Source organism: Haliotis rufescens, unplaced genomic scaffold, assembly GCF_023055435.1.
Source record: "Haliotis rufescens isolate VD_foot unplaced genomic scaffold, xgHalRufe1.0.p SCAF_2, whole genome shotgun sequence".
Classification (NCBI taxonomy): Eukaryota; Metazoa; Mollusca; class Gastropoda; order Lepetellida; family Haliotidae; genus Haliotis; species Haliotis rufescens.
The window spans coordinates 57,670,238-57,690,222 of NW_025963890.1; the positions used below are offsets into that span (position 1 = coordinate 57,670,238).

The window sequence follows — 19,985 nt, forward strand, 5'->3', positions numbered from 1 at the left end:
CCATCTAATCACGCGCACTTTGAGATGTAATGACGCCGATTGTTGGTCACGTGATTTATGGAATGACACTGGTCATGAAAATGGGAATAAGTTGAGGAATTTTAGACTCTTTAAGAATACTCTAAATACGTCGACCTATGTCCGCTCTGTTTTAGACAGACAGCACCGTAGTACCTTGGCAAAACTACGCTGCAGTTCTCTCCCTTTGGAGGTTGAAGTTGGTCGGTACTCCCGTCCAAAGACACCACTACACCTCCGTTTATGCAGGTTATGTGACCGCCAGTGTGTCGAACACGACGTACATTTCCTCACAGAATGTGAATACTACTCTGATCTACGATATGACTATTCTCATTTGTTTTCTCCAATACATATTTGTCTAAGAAGTTTAACCTCAGAAGACCAATTTATATATGCTATGCAGAATGATAGTCTAGCTATTCCCCTAGCCGCAGTTGTTACTGCTATGTATAAAAGAAGAAAATTTCAACTTGCATTGTAAGTAGTGCACTTCTGATCCACAAGTAATTGTTATTCTTCCTTATAGGATTTAACCACATGTTTATACAAGTCTAAATATATTCAGTTTTAATGGTATTCTTCTCAACAGTTACAAAAGATATTAACAATGGGACATTTTCAAATAAGTATTTATAAAATAGTTATGTTACCACACGTTCGTATATATTTTGCATTTGTATCTCACTAAACGATACTAGTATAATCTCTTTACATAAAACTGAGTTATTTTTTATCTCTCGTGTCTCATAGGCCAACTGGCCGGGGGGTATATTTTATATTTTGTCATATACTTTGAATGTATGTCTTTTATACTGCGTGACACGCAAATAAAATATTATCTTATCTTATCGTTACTATGATTCCCGTATCAAATGCATCACCATTAAATAAACACTTTTGCTTTGTTTAATTTTTAGCCGTCATCAAATATTGGTGTATACTTTCTTTTGCTCGTCTTCAACACATATCCACTATGGAAAGATTCGCACTAACGAGGTCTCACTGTACTAAGGTAAGCAGCTTATTGTCTGCGTCTGAGGTTGACTGGCCTCTTCATGATGAGTGAGATATGGTTTAACGCAGCATCGAATAATATTTCTGTTACTTGAGGTCGTATCTAATAGGTATAAGGAAATTCCGAAGTGACACCAGTCAAAGATGTGCAGGGGCGGTCGGGTAGCCTAGTCGTTAAAGCGTTCGCTCGTCACGCCGAAGACCCGGGTTCGAATCCCGACATGGGTACAATGTGTGAAGCCCATTTCTGGTGTCCCCCGCCGTGATATTGCTGGAATATTGCTAAAAGCGGCGTAAAACCAAACTCACTCACTCACTCACTCATAGATGTGCACCACTGTGGTGGAGTCTACGAGCTCAAGTATTGTGCTGATATAGGTAAAGAGTCATAATCGATTGAATCTGAGATTCGAACCCACGACCAAGATGACGTTACATCATTCACAAACATTGTAATATGACACGTGATTGATAACATATTGTCACAGTTGATAACATGTAAGTAAACGTTCAGAATGCATACACATGAAGTGCGCCGTTTACACAATAAGTCATAATCCATATCTGATTAAATCTGATAAGTAGAACAATGGCACCTACTTGTTATTCCGAAAGTAGCATGTTACGTGCATCGACTCGAGATAAAAGGGATTCACGAGGACGGTATATTCAGCTTATCGTCTTACACGTTGTACTTAATAAAATACCAGCGAGCGAGCGATTTGGGGCAACGCCGATTTTAACAGTATTCCAGTTATATCACGGCGTGTCCACTTAATGGTGAGAAAAGCGCGAAGTGAGGCAGGTCTGAGACATTCCCGATTCTTCCGACAGACGATTTAGGCGAAACCCACAGGAACAAGAATGGTGTTGACATATCAAGAAACAGAATCGGGGCGAACCGGGATTCGAACCCACAATCATAGGTTTCTGGCGCACCCTGGGACGCAACTCTGCACAGCAAATTGCGGCACCTGAGACGACTGGGCGATAAAATTCAACTTCTCTTGAAAGGTGAACTTTAATATCAAAGTCAGACATAATTTGGAATGAGAAGTTTCGATATGCAACACGTAAGTATTCATATATATTGAGGTACTTTAATGTTTCTAGTGTTGTGAGGGAAGGTGTACATTGAACCATCTCTTAGTGACGACGCGTGTGCATCAGGGACTACACTTTTAGTGAGTGAGTATGGTTTTACGCCGCTTTTAAAGCAATATCACGACCGAGGTCACTATAAATGGGCTTCACATATTGTACCCAAGTAGAGCATCGAACCCGGGTCTTCGGCGTACCGAGCGAACGCTTTAACCATTGGGCTACCCTGGCGTCCGACTAAACTTAGAGAGAGTCTCACTGTAAGTAGTAGATAATGAACAACGTGCTTGAGGTCATGCAATGTTGTCCTACGCATCATACCTAGACTGATATTTAGTCCAAGAAATAAAGTTATCTTATTTAAAAACATATATCTACAAAATAAACAAATAAAATCCAAATGGAGCCAAGAACAATCCTTAATTTCAGGTGAGACAATCTAGACTTGCCAAATCATTCTAGACTTGAGTTAGACTCCTTTATATATTATTTTCTCTAGGATCTGGGAGAAAGACTAGTATCATACCCAACTACAGGTGTTAGATAGAGTAGCAACAGAAACTATGAAATCACTTAAATCCATATATATATATAAGACATTTTGTCACAATATAAACGGTTATCTTTATGACAGAAATTACCGTTACACCTATAAGGTTAATAAATCATAACTTCCCAAAGCATTAATGATACAATGATCCTCGTGTTGCTGCAGTGAAATGTACATTACACTATACCGTTAGCTTCTGTGGATAGTGCGACACCATACATAAATCATATCGGTATAAACTACAGCTAGCCAAATAGTGCTGTCAGGGAGCCTACCTGATCAGCGAACATAACGGTACTTCAAAATCATTGTCATTAGCACTTAAGAATCGCATACCTTTTTTTTGTGAACAATTTTCATCATATTCAAATCTTGGCGCAACCGCCTTCATGACAGAGTTTGGTGCAGTCGACTTCAATACAAACCATACCACAAGCATCAAAATAACAGAACTTCCCTCTTGCAAAATACTCACATCAACAATAATCCCGACTCTCGTGGTGTACCCCAAGTCGGCATTTAGAACGCTGTTCACTGCAACCCAGTTACAATGAACAATGACAAGTTAGGCTCGTGCACGGTGTCACTTCAAGCCGGCCCCTACCCTCAACTGTGTAAGCTAATCTACATAATCCCCTACCCGCAATACTGCCACAGCTGGCTTAGCTCACGGAGACGATAATGAGAGACTCAGGGCAAAAGTTACAGGGTCCGCTGAGGTCACGTTGACCTTCTGAGTGCATCGGACATGACTTGGCGTATGATGGTCGGTACGTGCAGGGCCATTGTATGGTTTGTCTCCAATGTAATAAAAGACCAATTTATATATGTTATGCAGAATGACAGCCTAGCTATTCCCCTAGCCGCAGTTGCTACTGCTATGTATAAAAGAAGAAAATTTCAACTTGCATTGTAAGTAGTGCACTTCTGATCCACAAGTATCTCACTAAACGATACTAGCATAATCTCTTTATATAAAACTGAGCTATTTTTTTATCTCTCGTGTCTCATAGGCCAACCGGCCGGGTGGTATATTATATATTTTGTCTTGTACTTTGAATGTATGTATTTTTATACTGCGTGACACGCAAATAAAATATTATCTTATCTTATCTTATCTGTAATCTTTGATAGCAACTAAGAAGGACATGGAATCTGCTATTGCTAACTTCTTTATTTGTGTTGTTGTTATGTTAGACTAACAGTTAGTCTATGAAATATTATATTACACAATATCATTCTTGACTAAAAAAAATTACAAAACATTCCCTATGCTGATATCATGTGGAACAGAGCTAGCTAGAGCTGGCTAGACTTGCTTTTGTATGCGTTTCTAGATTGTTTTTCTTTTCATAAAATAAATATATTCCACAGCCATGGTTCAGGACTATTGTTATGGTTATGGAGACTTGATCAAATCAGGGTTGTTTGATGAAACGCTGATGCTCTGTTAACGTTGTAGCGTTTGGTTTATTGAAGACTACCCGTGTATATGATTGTTTATTTTATATATTGATGGTTATATAACTATAACTATATATATAACTATATATAACTATAACTATAACTATAACTATATATATATATATATATATATATATATAACTATATATATATATATATAACAATCATATACATGGGTATATATATATACATGTAAACAATCATATACACATGTGTGAAATGCACATGCGCTCGCACGCACACACACACACACACACACACACACACACACACACACACACACACACACACGCACGTCTTTTTATATATTAGTTATCATGCTTGTTCATAAGCTTGGTTATTTGCCTCCGTAATCGATAGCTGCATATATGTATGGACTTTTAACACGTGTGCATGGTCGATGATTTGAATTATAATAGCCTGCATTCTTGTATATATTGTACTATGTTATGCTATACTATATGTGGTATTTCATATCCTATTTGTGTCACACGTGCACCTGCTGTATTATTGAATACCAGACATGTATTCGTGTTGTCAGAAGTATGTCTGCAATTCATATTTCATCTGTTAGATACAGCAACTGTGCAGGATCAGTATTTGGGCACCTTCCACAATGTGATCGTACCTAAGATGATCGTAACTCCCATACTTTAACAAAGACTTACGACAGTCGTAGAGCTACGATCGCTTTGTGGAACGGGGCCCTAGAATGCGTGTCATTTTGACTTTAAATGGAGTTTTTGTACCAGTACGACATGACGTACCGATATAGGAATTCTGGTCTTTGCAGTCACCCTACAGCTCACTCTGAAAGACTGGACCATTAATATAGTTAGATTGACCCGACACACTATCTCCTAGCCTCTGGTATCCTTGTACATACAGATTTAACACACATGATCTTCAATGTAAGTACACGTATATCCATTATGTAAGTTCAAAGGCTTTGTGGAACATGAAAAGCCAGAAAGGAACGTGGTCCAGGTACCTCAATGTCATTGAATATTATAGGAACTTGATGAGGAGGGAACGGCACGTTGCAACCTCTTTGAAATATGTGTAGGTGACACGCAGATCTAATCCCCGTCGAAGCTGTCTACAGAACAGAAGGGATGAGTTTGACACATCACAGCCAGCGCAGAGTTAGGCCCCTTGGACGTGCCAGGATCCGCTTATTGAATACCGAACTCAGTTCGTTTATGAACCATGGTTTGTCAGCGCCTTAGAAGAGACGCATGTTGTAGGCGTGTACCACTCTAGTGAACCCGCCAGCACGTGTATGGTGCGACATATACTAACATTAAGTCCCAGAAATATAGTTATCTTATAAATATATCAATTCTAACAAAATAATATCCAAACGCGGCAATCTAGACTTGCCAAATCATTCTAGACTTGAGTTGGAGTTTATTCTCGAGACTCCGGGGGAGAGACAAGGTGCTGACACACCAGGAATCGTTATCACTGCACGTTGTGATTGTTTTTCTGTGGTAAGTATTTACCCCTCCGTTACAGACCGTTGACTTGCTAGTAGCATTAATCTCATACTTGACAATTATGATTCCTGCTCTTTTGAAAATCTGAGTATAAAAAGTCAAAAGTGCACCTCGGTAACCTCATTAACAACCCCAGCGATGGCGACGTGTTAACGTAACATTGCCATCCTGGAAGTGTAACATTGCCATCCTGGTGGTGTTACATTGCCATCCTGGAAGTGTAACATTGCCATCCTGGAAGTGTAACATTGCCATCCTGGAAGTGTAACATTGCCATCCTGGAAGTGTAACATTGCCATCCTGGAAGTGTAACATTGCCATCCTGGAAGTGTAACATTGCCATCCTGGAAGTGTTACATTGCCATCCTGGTAGTGTTACATTGCCATCCCGGAAGTGTAACATTGCCATCCTGGAAGTGTAACATTGCCATCCTGGAAGTGTAACATTGCCATCCTGGAAGTGTAACATTGCCATCCTGGTAGTGTAACATTGCCATCCTGGAAGTGTAACATTGCCATCCTGGAAGTGTAACATTGCCATCCTGGTAGTGTAACATTGCCATCCTGGAAGTGTAACATTGCCATCCTGGAAGTGTAACATTGCCATCCTGGTAGTGTTACATTGCCATCCTGGTAGTGTTATGGTTAAAACTTCAATACTCTTCACACTGTCCGCTATCAATATTGTAACATATTGGCCATGAGAGTGTCAAAATACATTCTGGCAGGTCAGGCTTGACAGAGAACATAATCAATGTGTACCAAAAACAAATCTATCAAAGTATTAATGTGATATCAAAATAATATAAACTCACAACCAATAAATGATTAACCTTATATGCATACTTAACATGCAAATTATAAAATACTTAGAGAATATTGAAACATGTTTTGAAATACATATAAAACTCGCTCATTCGTGCAAACCACGTACCTGTCTCTTCTGTAAGCGAGACCAAAGTGAATGTTCCGAGCCAATCCTGCAAATGTATCCTACATTGTATCCTACATTGGTCCTTTAGGAGAAAACACACCTGGACTGCTTAGAATCGCATTGTGTGTGACAACCCTAGCCCTTCCTCAGCGTGTGTGTATAGAGTAGGTATGGTTCTCTACTGGGATTGTGTTCTATAGGTCCGTCACAAAACGATGAACGTTGTAAGCTGTAGCGCAGGGCTGAACTGACGAGGTTTAAATGACGTGTGGTTGTTCCGCGCGAAGGCATGCCCCCTACAGCCTTGGGTCGGACCTACAGGAGGTCGTTCTGAATATAGGAGCTTCAGTTGCAAGGAATTGAGCTGTAGCGACTGATCAAACTGTCCAAGCATTCAATTGACTGTGGGCCGACGGTAGCGTCGCGATTATTAGTTAACTATTAATCGTTTAAACCGATTTCACACAGGATTGATAGTTAAAGAATGGTGATGATTGACGACTCTTGTAACATATATAGGTATATTGTCTCTGCTTGTAAGTCCTTTGTTTTCAACCTAAATAGGGGGGCACGAGTGGCCCAGTCGTCTAAGGCGCCGCGATTCGCTGAGCAGAGTTGCGTCCCTTGGGCACGCCAGAACCCTATGATTGTGGCCCCGATTATGTTTCTAGGTTTGCAGCACCATCCGGTGCTCGTGGATTTCACCGAAGTGGTAAACATCTGAGACCTGCATCACTTCGAGCTTTCCTCCCACATTAAGCAGACACGCCGTGATATAACTGTAAAACTGTTAAAAGCGGCGTTAAACCCAACTTACTCACTCAATCACCCCAAATAAGTTCATATGAAGAGACAAGATTTTCCATTCTGAACATGTTCATATGTCAGACTACTGTCAGAGTTACCTCCCTTAAAGGGACGTTTACGATTGGAAAGGAAGCTGAACCGGCTATAACAATCCCTCATAACACAAGAACTACATTTGGACCCTCTACCTGTCGTAGATCTCCTGAAGCCAAGAGATGCAATAGCGAAGGCCGTATTATATGTAACTCTATTTCTGAAAGATGGTCAGTTATTCGGACGTATATTAACAGAGCAGCCAAAGAAATTCTATAAATTTCTAAAGATAAAAAATCAAATCATATCAATACGAAAATAGAAATATTATCAATACTGAAAATCCAATTAGATATGTGTACCCTACTCACACACACGAGTCCCATAGACGTGCAGCTCAGCCTAAATTGCTAAGGCAGAAGACGATCTTAAACACGCAAAGCAGCAACAATATATTCCTGTCTCACTTCAGCGGTTAGAGGCTGCAAACTCCAGCAGTTTTCTAATGTCTTTTTCAGTGTCTACCGCATGCTCGGTCACCATTCTTGGTCACAGATATGGATTAATGATTTACGACTCCATATACATGTTTGTGTTTTCAAAATTCGATTAATCTAATGAGATATTGATACATGAAACTCATGAAACAAAAAAAACTTTCCCCAAACAGCACTTGGTTTAGTCCACCCAAACTACAGAATAGGGGTGTGTGGTTAACCCCTTGAATGCCATCTTTCCTTCAAGGATCCCTCTCACCAGTATTAAGGGGGCATTTTTGGGATACATATCAGAGACTTTAGCTACACACATTTCTTACTGCTGACGCACCCTGCAGACCTGATGGTAATTATAAGCTCGTGTTCTGGGACAATATTAAGATACCACACATAGGATAATGATTACCATTATTGATGATATTAATACAACAACTTTGAACAAATTGTAATTATGTTGTAGCTACGGAAACAAATTAATTTCAGGATGTGTGGGCAACATATTCATTTCAGTTTACAATCAGTTGGAAATCAACAAATTGCAGTTTACGAGTCAGTGTATCTATTCGTGATACTGTTGAGCAAATCAAAATATTTATTTTTCACAATAGTTAGATAATTATTAACGAGGCCTACTACATAATCAAATTGAAGCTGGTAGATGACTGTTTATAGATACCAAACGCCTAATCATGAAAATTAGTTTCAAAGTCGATGGTTGTGTAGTAAATATTGCTGAAGAACAAATCTGACAACATTGGGAGGTCAGTGGAGGTCAGGGAGGTCATCGGAGGTCAGGGAGGGCAACCAGTGTAGCATATGCGCATACATCGACCCTACAACAAATGGGCATCTCCTTGTTTCGCAGACTTTAACTCAGCGTGACGTGAGCCCACTGGATCGAGATTCGCCCCTTTAAATTCCCAAGCAACTGCTCCAGCAAACCCATGCACTCAGGTAACGACATGCGTGGTAGTCATTAATTTCAAGTCGAATAAATCCTACAAATTTGCATTGTTGAATGAAATAGGTACTCTTCCTGCTATCGTAATGCTATCAATAGGGCTGTAGGAAAACCATGGCAATACTATCACAATAGCGGGACTTTAGTAGGACAACCATGGCAATACTGTCACAATAGCAGGACAACCATGGCAATACTATTACAACAGCAGAACACAAATGGCGATGCTATCACAATAGCAGGACTATAGTAGGACACAAATGGCGATACTATCACAATAGTAGGACAACAGCAGGACACAAAATGGCGATGCTATCATAATAGCCGGACAACCCTGACATTACTATCACAATAGCAGAACAATAGTAGGACAGCCATGGCAATACAATCACAATAGTAGGAAAATAGCAGGACACAAAATAGCGATGCTATCACAATAGTAGGACAACCGTGGCAATACTGTCATAATAGCCGGACAACCCTGACATTACTATCACAATAGCAGAACAATAGTAGGACAGCCATGGCAATACAATCACAATAGTAGGACAATAGCAGGACACAAAATGGCGATGCTATCATAATAGCCGGACAACCCTGACATTACTATCACAATAGCAGAACAATAGTAGGACAGCCATGGCAATACAATCACAATAGTAGGGCAATAGCAGGACACAAAATAGCGATGCTATCACAATAGTAGGACAACCATAGCAATACTGTCATAATAGCCGGACAACCCTGACAATACTATCACAATAGCAGAACAATAGTAGGACAACCATGGCAATACTGTCACAATAGCAGGACAACCATGGCAATATTATTACAACCATGGCAATTCTATCACAACAGCAGAACACAAATGGCGATGCTATCACAGTAGTAGGACAACCATGAAAATACTATCACAATAGCAGGACTATAGTAGGACACAAATGGCGATGCTATCACAATAGTAGGACAACAGCAGGACACAAAATGGCGATGCTATCATAATAGCCGGACAACCATGACAATTCTATCACAATAGCAGAGCAATAGTAGGACAACCACGGCAATACTATCATAATAGTGAGTGAGTGAGTGAGTTGGGTTTAACGCCGCCTTTAACAGTATTACTGTTATATCGCGGCGTGTCAGCTTAATGTGGGAGGAAGACCCGAAGTGATGCAGGTCTCAGACGTTTACCACTTCGGTGAAACCTACGAGCTCGGGTATGGTGCTGACAAACCTAGACACATAATCGGGGCGAACCGGGTTTCGAACTCACAATCATAGGGTTCTAGAGTGCCCAAGGGACGCAACTCTGCACAGCGAATCGCGGCGCCTTAGACGACTGGGCCACCCGTGCCCCCAACTATCATTATAGCAGGACAACCACGGCAACACTGTCATAATAGCAGGACAATAGCAGGACAATTATGGCATTACTATCACAATAGTAGGACAACCACGGCAATACTGTCATAATAGCAGGACAATAGCAGGACAATTATGGCATTACTATCAAAATAATAGGACAACCACGGCAATACTGTCATAATAGGAGGACAATAACAGGACAATTATGGCATTACTATCACAATAAGAGGACAACCACGGCAATACTGTCATAATAGTAGGACAATAGCAGGACAACCATGGCATTACTATCACAATAATAGGAAAACCACGGCAATACTGTCATAATAGTAGGACAATAGTAGGACAACCACGGCAATACTGTCATAATAGTAGGACAATAGCAGGACAACCATGGCATTACTATCACAATAATAGGAAAACCACGGCAATACTGTCATAATAGTAGGACAATAGTAGGACAACCACGGCAATACTGTCATAATAGTAGGACAATAGTAGGACAACCATGGCATTACTATCACAATAAGAGGACAACCACGGCAATACTGTCATAATAGTAGGACAATAGCAGGACAACCATGGCATTACTATCACAATAATAGGAAAACCACGGCAATACTGTCATAATAGTAGGACAATAGTAGGACAACCACGGCAATACTGTCATAATAGTAGGACAATAGCAGGACAACCATGGCAATACTGTCACAAAAGTAGGGCAATATAGTAGGACAACCACGGCAATACTGTCACAATAGTAGGACAATAGCAGGACAACCACGGCAATACTGTCATAATAGTAGGACAATAGTAGGACAACCACGGCAATGCTATCATAATAGTAGGACAATAGTAGGACAACCACGGCAATACTATCACAATAGTAGGACAACCACGGCAATACTGTCACAATAGCAGGACAATAGCAGGACAACAATGGCAATACTGTCACAAAAGTAGGGCAATATAGTAGGACAACCATGGCATTACTATCACAATAGTAGGACAATAGCAGGACAACCATAGCAATACTGTCACAAAAGTAGGGCAATATAGTAGGACAACCACGGCAATACTGTCACAATAGTAGGACAATAGCAGGACAACCATGGCATTACTATCACAATAGTAGGACAACCAAGGTAATACTGTCACAATAGTAGGACAATAGCAGGACAACCACGGCAATACTGTCATAATAGTAGGACAATAGTAGGACAACCATGGCATTACTATCACAATAGTAGGACAACCACGGCAATACTGTCACAATAGTAGGACAATAGCAGGACAACCACGGCAATACTGTCATAATAGTAGGACAATAGTAGGACAACCACGGCAATGCTATCATAATAGTAGGACAATAGTAGGACAACCACGGCAATACTATCACAATAGCAGGACAACAATGGCAATACTGTCACAAAAGTAGGGCAATATAGTAGGACAACAATGGCAATAAAATCACAATAGTAGGACAATAGCAGGACAACCATGGCAATACTGTCACAGTGTTAATGAGGAAAAGACACAGGCCGACACGGAGGCGCCTGAAGAAGGACGTTCTGTCAGACACCCCTGGCTCGTTAGTCCGACAAATATACCGATATAATTATGATAAATATACATTATTGCCTGGATTAACGGGTTATCTCCGTATTAACCCGTATTAAGCAGCAGAGTTTTGACTCCTAATCCCATTGAGATTACCTGTACGGGGTACGTTCTCACTCTTTGACGAGGTACAGTGTTTTGTCCTTCTGTGACAAAGTTAAGTATTAAGACCACAAGTTGTTGCCATTAATCATATCAACCCGTAAGCCGTTTAGACGGGGATAATTCTGTTCTTACAGATGTTTTTTTGTTGTTGTACGTGTTATTCGTCAACCTCAATAGAAACACTGCACGGTATACCCATGGAAATACCAACACGAAGACACACAGACACGCACGCATCATGAATTTTATCCAACGTTAACGTATATTCCATTGGATTGTTGTTCCACGCCGCTCTCAGCAATTTTCCAGCTATATGATGGCGGTCAATAAATCAACGGGTGAGAGCCAGACAATCCAGTGATTGATATTATGAGCAACGATCCACTCCGTCGGGGTACGATGACAAGCGACCGCCTCCGTGATCTAGTGGTAGAGCGTCCGCCCGGAGAGCGGAAGGTCCGGGGTTCGATCCCCGGTCGCGTCATACCAAAAGACGTTAAAAGATGGTACTTGTTGTTACCCTGTCTGGCGCTCGACATTAAGGGGCTAAAACAAGGACTGGTCGGCTCGGAGTCAGTGTGCTGTGTCTGATTGGGGTTTTCATGTTAAACTGCGGCATGGTATCTTAGTGAGCTAGCACTATAAATCGACATCAGTCCGGACTAGTACAAGCAGCCACACACACACACACACACACACGTCGCTATATAAGTGCAATAATCTTGGACGCGACGTTAAACCAAATTTCACCTCACCTTACAATGACAAGCATCAACCAAATCACCGACATCCATCAAATCGCCCCTCACGACCAGCAGAGGTTAGAGGGCAATTCTAACGGGGAATCCCCACGGGGTAAAAATCAAAGCTTTTGTTCTGTGTTGTTTCGCAAACATGAGCACATGCCTACGTAACATGCATACTTAGCTTATTGATGAAAGGTGATTTGTTTCTGCTGTACCTTCTTTATGACCATGGCTGAAATATTGTCAACCTAATGTGACAGTGGCAGTCCAAATATTGCCCTAACTATAGCCGTAGGTAGCGTCTTAGTCCTGCACCATGACTGTGGAATATATTTATTTTATGAGAAAAAAAACACAATCTAGAAAAGTATATAAAAGCAAGTCTAGCCAGCTCTAGCTAGCTCTATTCCACAGCATAGAGCTTTTTTTTAGAGTCAAGAAGGATATTGTGTAATGTAAGATTTCATGGACTAAATGTTAGTCTAATCACGTCTCGCCTTGGCTTCTTGCTAGCTGGCATTAAAAAAGTATTGACTTCAAGCTCACGATACTTCATCACCGAGAGACGCCCCAGAGGGTGTATGTTACAGAGGTTCTGTCGTGAAGCAACCTATGATTTGCTTATATCGCCGGGACACGGTAGCACAGCAAGCGCGGATACTGAAATTCCTTTAGTGAGTGAGTGAGTTGGATTTTAAGCCGCTTTTAGCAATAGTCTGGCAATATCACGTATAGCAGGACAACAGAAAGGGACTTCACACATTGTACCCAGTTGGGAATCGAACCCGGACCTGACAAGCGAACGCTTTAACCACTCGCCTACCCCGCCGGACCGCATTTCTTTTTAAGGGGGATGTGTTTTATGATCACAGATTAACAAACACGCACGTTTGGAAGTCGTGTTATTTATGTTAAATGCTAGTCACTAAATGAGTTGGTTATGGTAATATCACTTAGTATATACGATGCAAATTTTATATGTTTGGTATGTTTTGTCATTCTTGTTCCGCGAATGGCAGTGAAATAAAACTTGATAAAACATTATTGATAACATATTTGAATAAGACGACAAGTCTATGGCGTATTGCTATTGGTAGTCCACTTGTTTACATGTTTAGAAATGTAACAATATAATGTAAACTACGTTAAATCGGATTTTCCAGAGAAATCGTCCAGGTGGACAAAGGTCGGGATGAACGGGTAGTCATTCAACATCAGGTAGCGTTTCTGTAGATGAATACACATCACTGCCCTGATCTGCCCTGCTCTGTTCTGCCCTGCTCTGCTCTGCCCTGCCCTGCTCTGCCCTGTCCTGCCCTGCTCTGTACTGCTCTGCTCTGTACTGCTCTGCTCTGCTCTGCCCTGCCCTGCCCTGCCCTGCCCTGCCCTGCCCTGCCCTGCCCTGCCCTGCCCTGCTCTGTCCTGCCCTGCCCTGCCCTGCCCTGCCCTGCCCTGCCCTGCCCTGCCCTGCCCTGTACTGCTCTGTCCTGCCCTGACCTGCCCTGCCCTGCCCTGCCCTGCCCTGCCCTGCTCTGCTCTGTACTGCTCTGCTCTGCTCTGTCCTGCCCTGTCCTGCCCTGCTCTGTACTGCCCTGCTCTGCCCTGATCTGCTCTGTACTGCCCTGACCTGCCCTGCCCTGCCCTGCCCTGTCCTGCCCTGCCCTGCCCTGCTCTGCTCTGTCCTGCCCTGACCTGCCCTGCCCTGCCCTGCCCTGCCCTGCTCTGTACTGCTCTGTCCTGCCCTGACCTGCCCTGCCCTGCCCTGCCCTGCCCTGCCCTGTACTGCTCTGCTCTGTACTGCCCTGCTCTGCCCTGCCCTGCCCTGTTCTGCCCTGCCCTGCCCTGCCCTGCCCTGCCCTGCCCTGCCCTGCCCTGCCCTGCCCTGCCCTGCCCTGTACTGCTCTGCTCTGCTCTGCTCTGCCCTGCCCTGCCCTGTATATGATGCACTCAGTGATGCTACGTCCAACGTGCCTGTTGCTGTAAACGGATTCATGTTCTCTGTCATGCTACTGTACGGTGCAACAGCTATCCTGTATAGGTAGGTATATGTAACACCACAGGCCTTGAAAAAAAGTCATACACACTGGTAACCAGAAGAGACCATGAACGCATGTGTAACAGGTGGACCCTATAGTGTTGACGACGGTAAGCAATCTCAATAATATCAATTTTAGACAAAGTTGCATAGCAACATGACATATATTATTATGTATTGGTATATAGTTTGGTGTACATGTGCTTATCTATAATGCACCAAAGAACCCTCAAATCGCTACATTCTTACCCCGGTCAGTGGATCAGTGTTTACGCAATTGTCATTCTCAGCTCCCCGAGGAGTATACAACCAAAACTGCCTGTGAGGCGCTAGAGGGTTAACAGTTACATTACAATTTCATTTTAATTATCTATCTTAATTATCTAATTACCTTTTGCTAAGGTGTTCCCAAGACCCTTGCTAAAATATTACTTATGTCGAGTTGACAACATGCAAGTCAGTACACATTATACAGCCCTGTCGTTATACCATAGCAGAAACAATAACTTTGATGAGAGTGAGTGAGTTTGGTTTTACGGCGCTTTTAGCAATATTCCAGCAATATCACGGCGGGGGACACCAGAAATGGGCTTCACACAACCTGTGAGGTACACATAGTCATTATTTCACTGAATACAAAAGTCATAGCGAACCAAGAGGTGGGCATCTTCCCGAGGCAAGAGAGTTAACTGACTTTAAAAGTCTAGTTGGAAACGACTTTTACAGTCAGTTAACTCTCTTGCCTAGGGAAGATGGAGATGGGAGATTCCGTTGCTAACTCAAACTATATTATCTTGCTGAACCACGACGGTACAACCGTTTAAATAGTTCTTCGTGTCACCTGGCGCACATGTCAATCTTGTGGCGAATTATTGCCTTTGGTCATTATAAAATCAAGGCGGACTTCAAACTAAATATTGTAAATGTTTTGGGTTTTTTAAGCAGTTCTAAAATATATTTGTGTAACGCGTCTCGCTTACATTTCACATTAACCAATTGGAGAGGCTAATACCTTCGAAACATGACTTCATTTGTGACAATCACTTCATGTTCTAGTTATGTCTGGAACCTGTGTCAAAATCTTAACTTCAAATCTTTGATGGAGCATGGGTCTACCATCCTCGGAGCCTACCATTGACATGTAGGGGATTTACAAGTGATTCCAAGAAATAGTAAATACAAAAAAGTTGTCCTGTTGTGATAATACAGATTACATACATATTAAATATGCCTAAACTATCAGAGAAAAAGCTATATTGTTTGCACGCTCTACCAAGTAAATATTCTTATGCAAATATTTTGTTAGAAATGCTCTCTGAACAATAAGCATTGCCTATGTTTCCAATGACTCTTCGCTTTAACTGTCAGACAAACACACATCAATAAGATCTCTTGTTGATTTTGTAAAAGAAATGTATGTAGTTAAGGTCATGCCATGAATAGGGGCCGACTCGAAGTTGGATATGGTGCAGCAGGTTTGTACCGCGTCGAGACGCGCGGCAGACAGTCACGGCAGTAATGAGTTCATAAAAAGTAAAAAATTGTTTCTCATTCACGTGGGTCTATTTTTAAATATCTGTGTAAAACACATATTTCGTATCGTAAGATTAAAAACTTTTGGTGTCAATGTTATCATGAACCTTGCCGCTGTGGTTTCTGACGAGTTTAAATTGGCAAATGCGAGAAAGGTCAGGTGACCTGTATCTCTTTCACAAAGTGATCGTAGCGCTAAGACGTTCGTAACTCCTATAATTTAACATAGACTTACGACAGTGGTAGTGCTAAGCTGATTGTAACTCCCAAAGTTTAACTTAGACTTACGATAGTCGTAGCGTCAAGAGAATCGTAACTCCTATAATTTAACATAGACTTACGACAGTCGGAGCGTTAAGGTGATTGTGTAACTCCCAAAGTTTAACTTAGACTTACGATAGTCGTAGCGTTAAGAGGATCGTAACTCCTATAATTTAACATAGACTTACGACAGTCGGAGCGTTAAGGTGATTGTAACTCCCAAAGTTTAACATAGACTTACGATAGTCGTAGCGTTAAGAGGATCGTAACTCATATACTTTAACATAGACTTACGGCAGTTGTAGCGTTAAGGTTATCGTAAATTCCATACTTTAACATAGACTTACGATAGTCGTAGCGTTACGAGGATCGTAACTCCTATACTTTAACATAGACTTACGGCTGTCGTAGCGTTAAGGTGATCGTAAATTCCATACCTTAACACAGACTTACGACAGTCGTAGTGCTAAGGTGATCGTAACACCCACACTTTGACATATACATACGATAGTCGTAGCGCTAAGGTGATCGTAAATCCCACACTTTAACAGTCGTTAGCGCTAAGATGGTTTTGTGAAACGGGGCCCAGATTCTTGAAAATAAGCTACTCACGAAAACATCCATGTTTCCTTCATGGCCTAAGACCCCACAGAATGAGATGACGCCATGTCTGCCCGTTTCATGTCTGATACTGCATTGTGACAATGACTTTGAAATCATACCTGAGGAAAGCTTTTTTTAAAGTGAACATGACAATACTTTATGGCATAAGCGGGACTAACAATCAAATCTGATGACAACCTGTGTTGATTTTAGATTTAAAGGGGTTCGTGATTCGGATTAATGGGCAGTCCTAGCAAGTTGGATTCAATTAATGCAAAGATCACACGGTATGTCAACTCACATTTTATCGCATATATCATCTAACAATTAATGATATCTCTAAATGTAAACATACACTGAGACATGACACTAACTAAAGCGTTCATACGACCATTGTCCATAACGCTCCCACCCCCCACACACATACACACTCCTCCAAACACCCTAAGCCCCCAGGAGAGACTTAATCAAAGTGGGTATTTGTTGACTTATTTACCTTGCTCAATTCAATTCGTACAGGGAGCGCAGATTAACGTATAATCTATGAACTTTTACTTAATACATTTCTTGGAATGTGGAATATAGCTAGCTGAATTTACCTATTTGTGTCATTTCGACTGTTTCTAAATTCGCAGCAAATATTCCACAGTTAGGGGAGGCCAATCCAGAATGCGAACATGCGAATATGCGAACATAACCAGAATGTTATTCATCTTACGTCAGTTACCTACCACGTAGTCGATATAGACATACATGGTTATTTCAACAAAGGGGATATTGAACGCATTTGACCCAAACACCTGTTAATGACTTCTACTTTAAGGACCGCCTCCGTGGTCTAGTGGTAGAGCGTCCGCCCGGAGAGCGGAAGGTCCGGAATCGATCCCCGGCCGCGTCATACCAAAAGACGTTAAAAGATGGTACTTGTTGTTACCCTGTCTGGCGCTCGGCATTAAGGGGCTAAAATAAGGAATGGTCGTCTCGGAGTCAGTATACTGTGAGTTGGGTACTCATGTTAAACTGCGGCATGGTATCTCAGTGGGCTAGCATTATAAATCGGCATCGGTCCGGACTAGTACAAGCAGCCACACAAACACATACACCTCTACACTCACCTCTACCTTAAAGGTCACCGTCGTGCTCTGCAGCTAAACGTCGGACGCTTGCTTCGTGTGTTTCAGGAACAACAAGATGATGCCTTGTACGTTATTGAATGATAATTTGTCATTAGGTTAAATTCCAATCTAGTATTGACAGTGCATATGATCTGTAAGGCGTTGTGTAGTTCCATGCATAGTTCAGCATGACTAATGCATTGGGTTACACCACGGGAATGCATAATCCATAATATCATATACATCTAGCGTAAACCAGTCTGGGTGTGCCTGACATGTACATTGAACTAGTGAGGTGAAATCACGAGTTAATTCCAAGTATGAACACAATATTATCAGCAATGCTTATGTAATGAACCTTGCTCAGCTGTATTGACATCAAATTGCAACATATCTCAACAGGTTATCGATGTACCAGGAGTTATTGCCCCTGGTATTCGTGATAAATGTTTACTTGCATTATATATGCTATACACATAGGATCATAAATCAAGCACATACAGTCGAGACGCCCCTGAAATATATCCATTGTGTAAAATCTATATTCAGTTCAATACAAATGCGAACGGCGCTGAGGCTGGCTTGCAATTTGCAGCCTGACCTATTTTCATTTTCAAACTGAAACGAGCCTACAGTCATAGATAAGATCTCAATTGCAACCATTTTGATACATGTTTACTTGATAATTAATAATCACCTCTGTGAGACTACATGTGATTAGGCTTATGCTTAAATATAAACAGTAATAATGCAGATGTATGTGTCACGTAAAACACATGTTTGTCAGGCATTACGACGACACCTGAAATGTACATGTGGCCCACGTATAAACACAGGTGTTAATCTCTAGACAGGTGTACATATACATACGTATACAAGCACATACTAAGCGCCAGCTGAATGTCGTGTTGTGCGTCTGACAGAAGCCGTGTGATAAGTGACAGGAAATGGAACGGGATGAAATTAACAAGACTCACTATGACTAATACATGATGGGATATCAGCAATGAGCACTAGAAGACCGAAATGTACACGAATATAGTACAAACCTGTACGGTAAACTCCTCAGGCGCTAGTAAAGATCCTCATTTGTACACTCCCAATGTCCTGACGGTGTCACTTGTCAATGACACACTGAAATGTACAACAGTAGCGCGATAAGCTGTATATATACACTGCGGGCCTATTCTCGTCAATAACGCTGATATTGACACGTCTGGGTGAAAGAAATTTATGACCGTTCGAACACAATTCGGGTCATTAGAATGAAACGTTCCCTTCCTTGTAGTGTTGGGCTATTGGTGCAGCGTTGTGAGGTAGGGTTGCGGCGGGTATTCCGACTATTTATTAATGAATGACTGCAACAAACGAGTGAGGTACATTTCAAAAATAGAACACACCAAGTAGATGTGTCGAGTATATGTGTGCTGTATTGCATAGAAATCTTAATACTTTTTAGAGTCAATATTAACATTGCAATGGAGTAGAAAAAATGAAGGCGTCAATGTTAGCATAACCTTTTCAGCCCTTATAAACTCCGTGAAATGAATTGCCCATTTTGCACTTGCTAATTCATTGTTCTCGTCGTTGGTATTGGTGTGCTATGGTACTCTAATGGAAAGCTTTATGTGTTGTACAAAAAACACCGATGGTACTCTCTGTCCGTGATATTGGAATTAAATTTAATGCAATGTCCAAGAGTGATTCAAATTACCCTC

The 19,985-nt window shown here is 41.5% G+C and overlaps 1 protein-coding gene across 10 annotated transcripts in view; it reads right to left on the reverse strand.

Moving 5' to 3' along the window:
* The window catches only part of LOC124141427 (microtubule-actin cross-linking factor 1, isoforms 1/2/3/5-like), a 261,785-nt gene extending 242,307 nt beyond the window's left edge, over window positions 1-19,478 (reverse strand). For 4 of the 10 annotated variants that reach the window (XM_046509505.2, XM_046509489.2, XM_046509438.2 and 1 more), the window contains exon 1: window positions 19,317-19,476. The gene's annotated coding sequence lies outside the window, so the exon portion shown is untranslated. Of the gene's footprint in view, window positions 1-19,316 lie in introns of all 10 variants that reach the window. The other 6 variants (XM_046509497.2, XM_046509473.2, XM_046509482.2 and 3 more) reach the window with 5 other exon arrangements.
* Window positions 19,479-19,985: the final 507 nt, after the last annotated feature.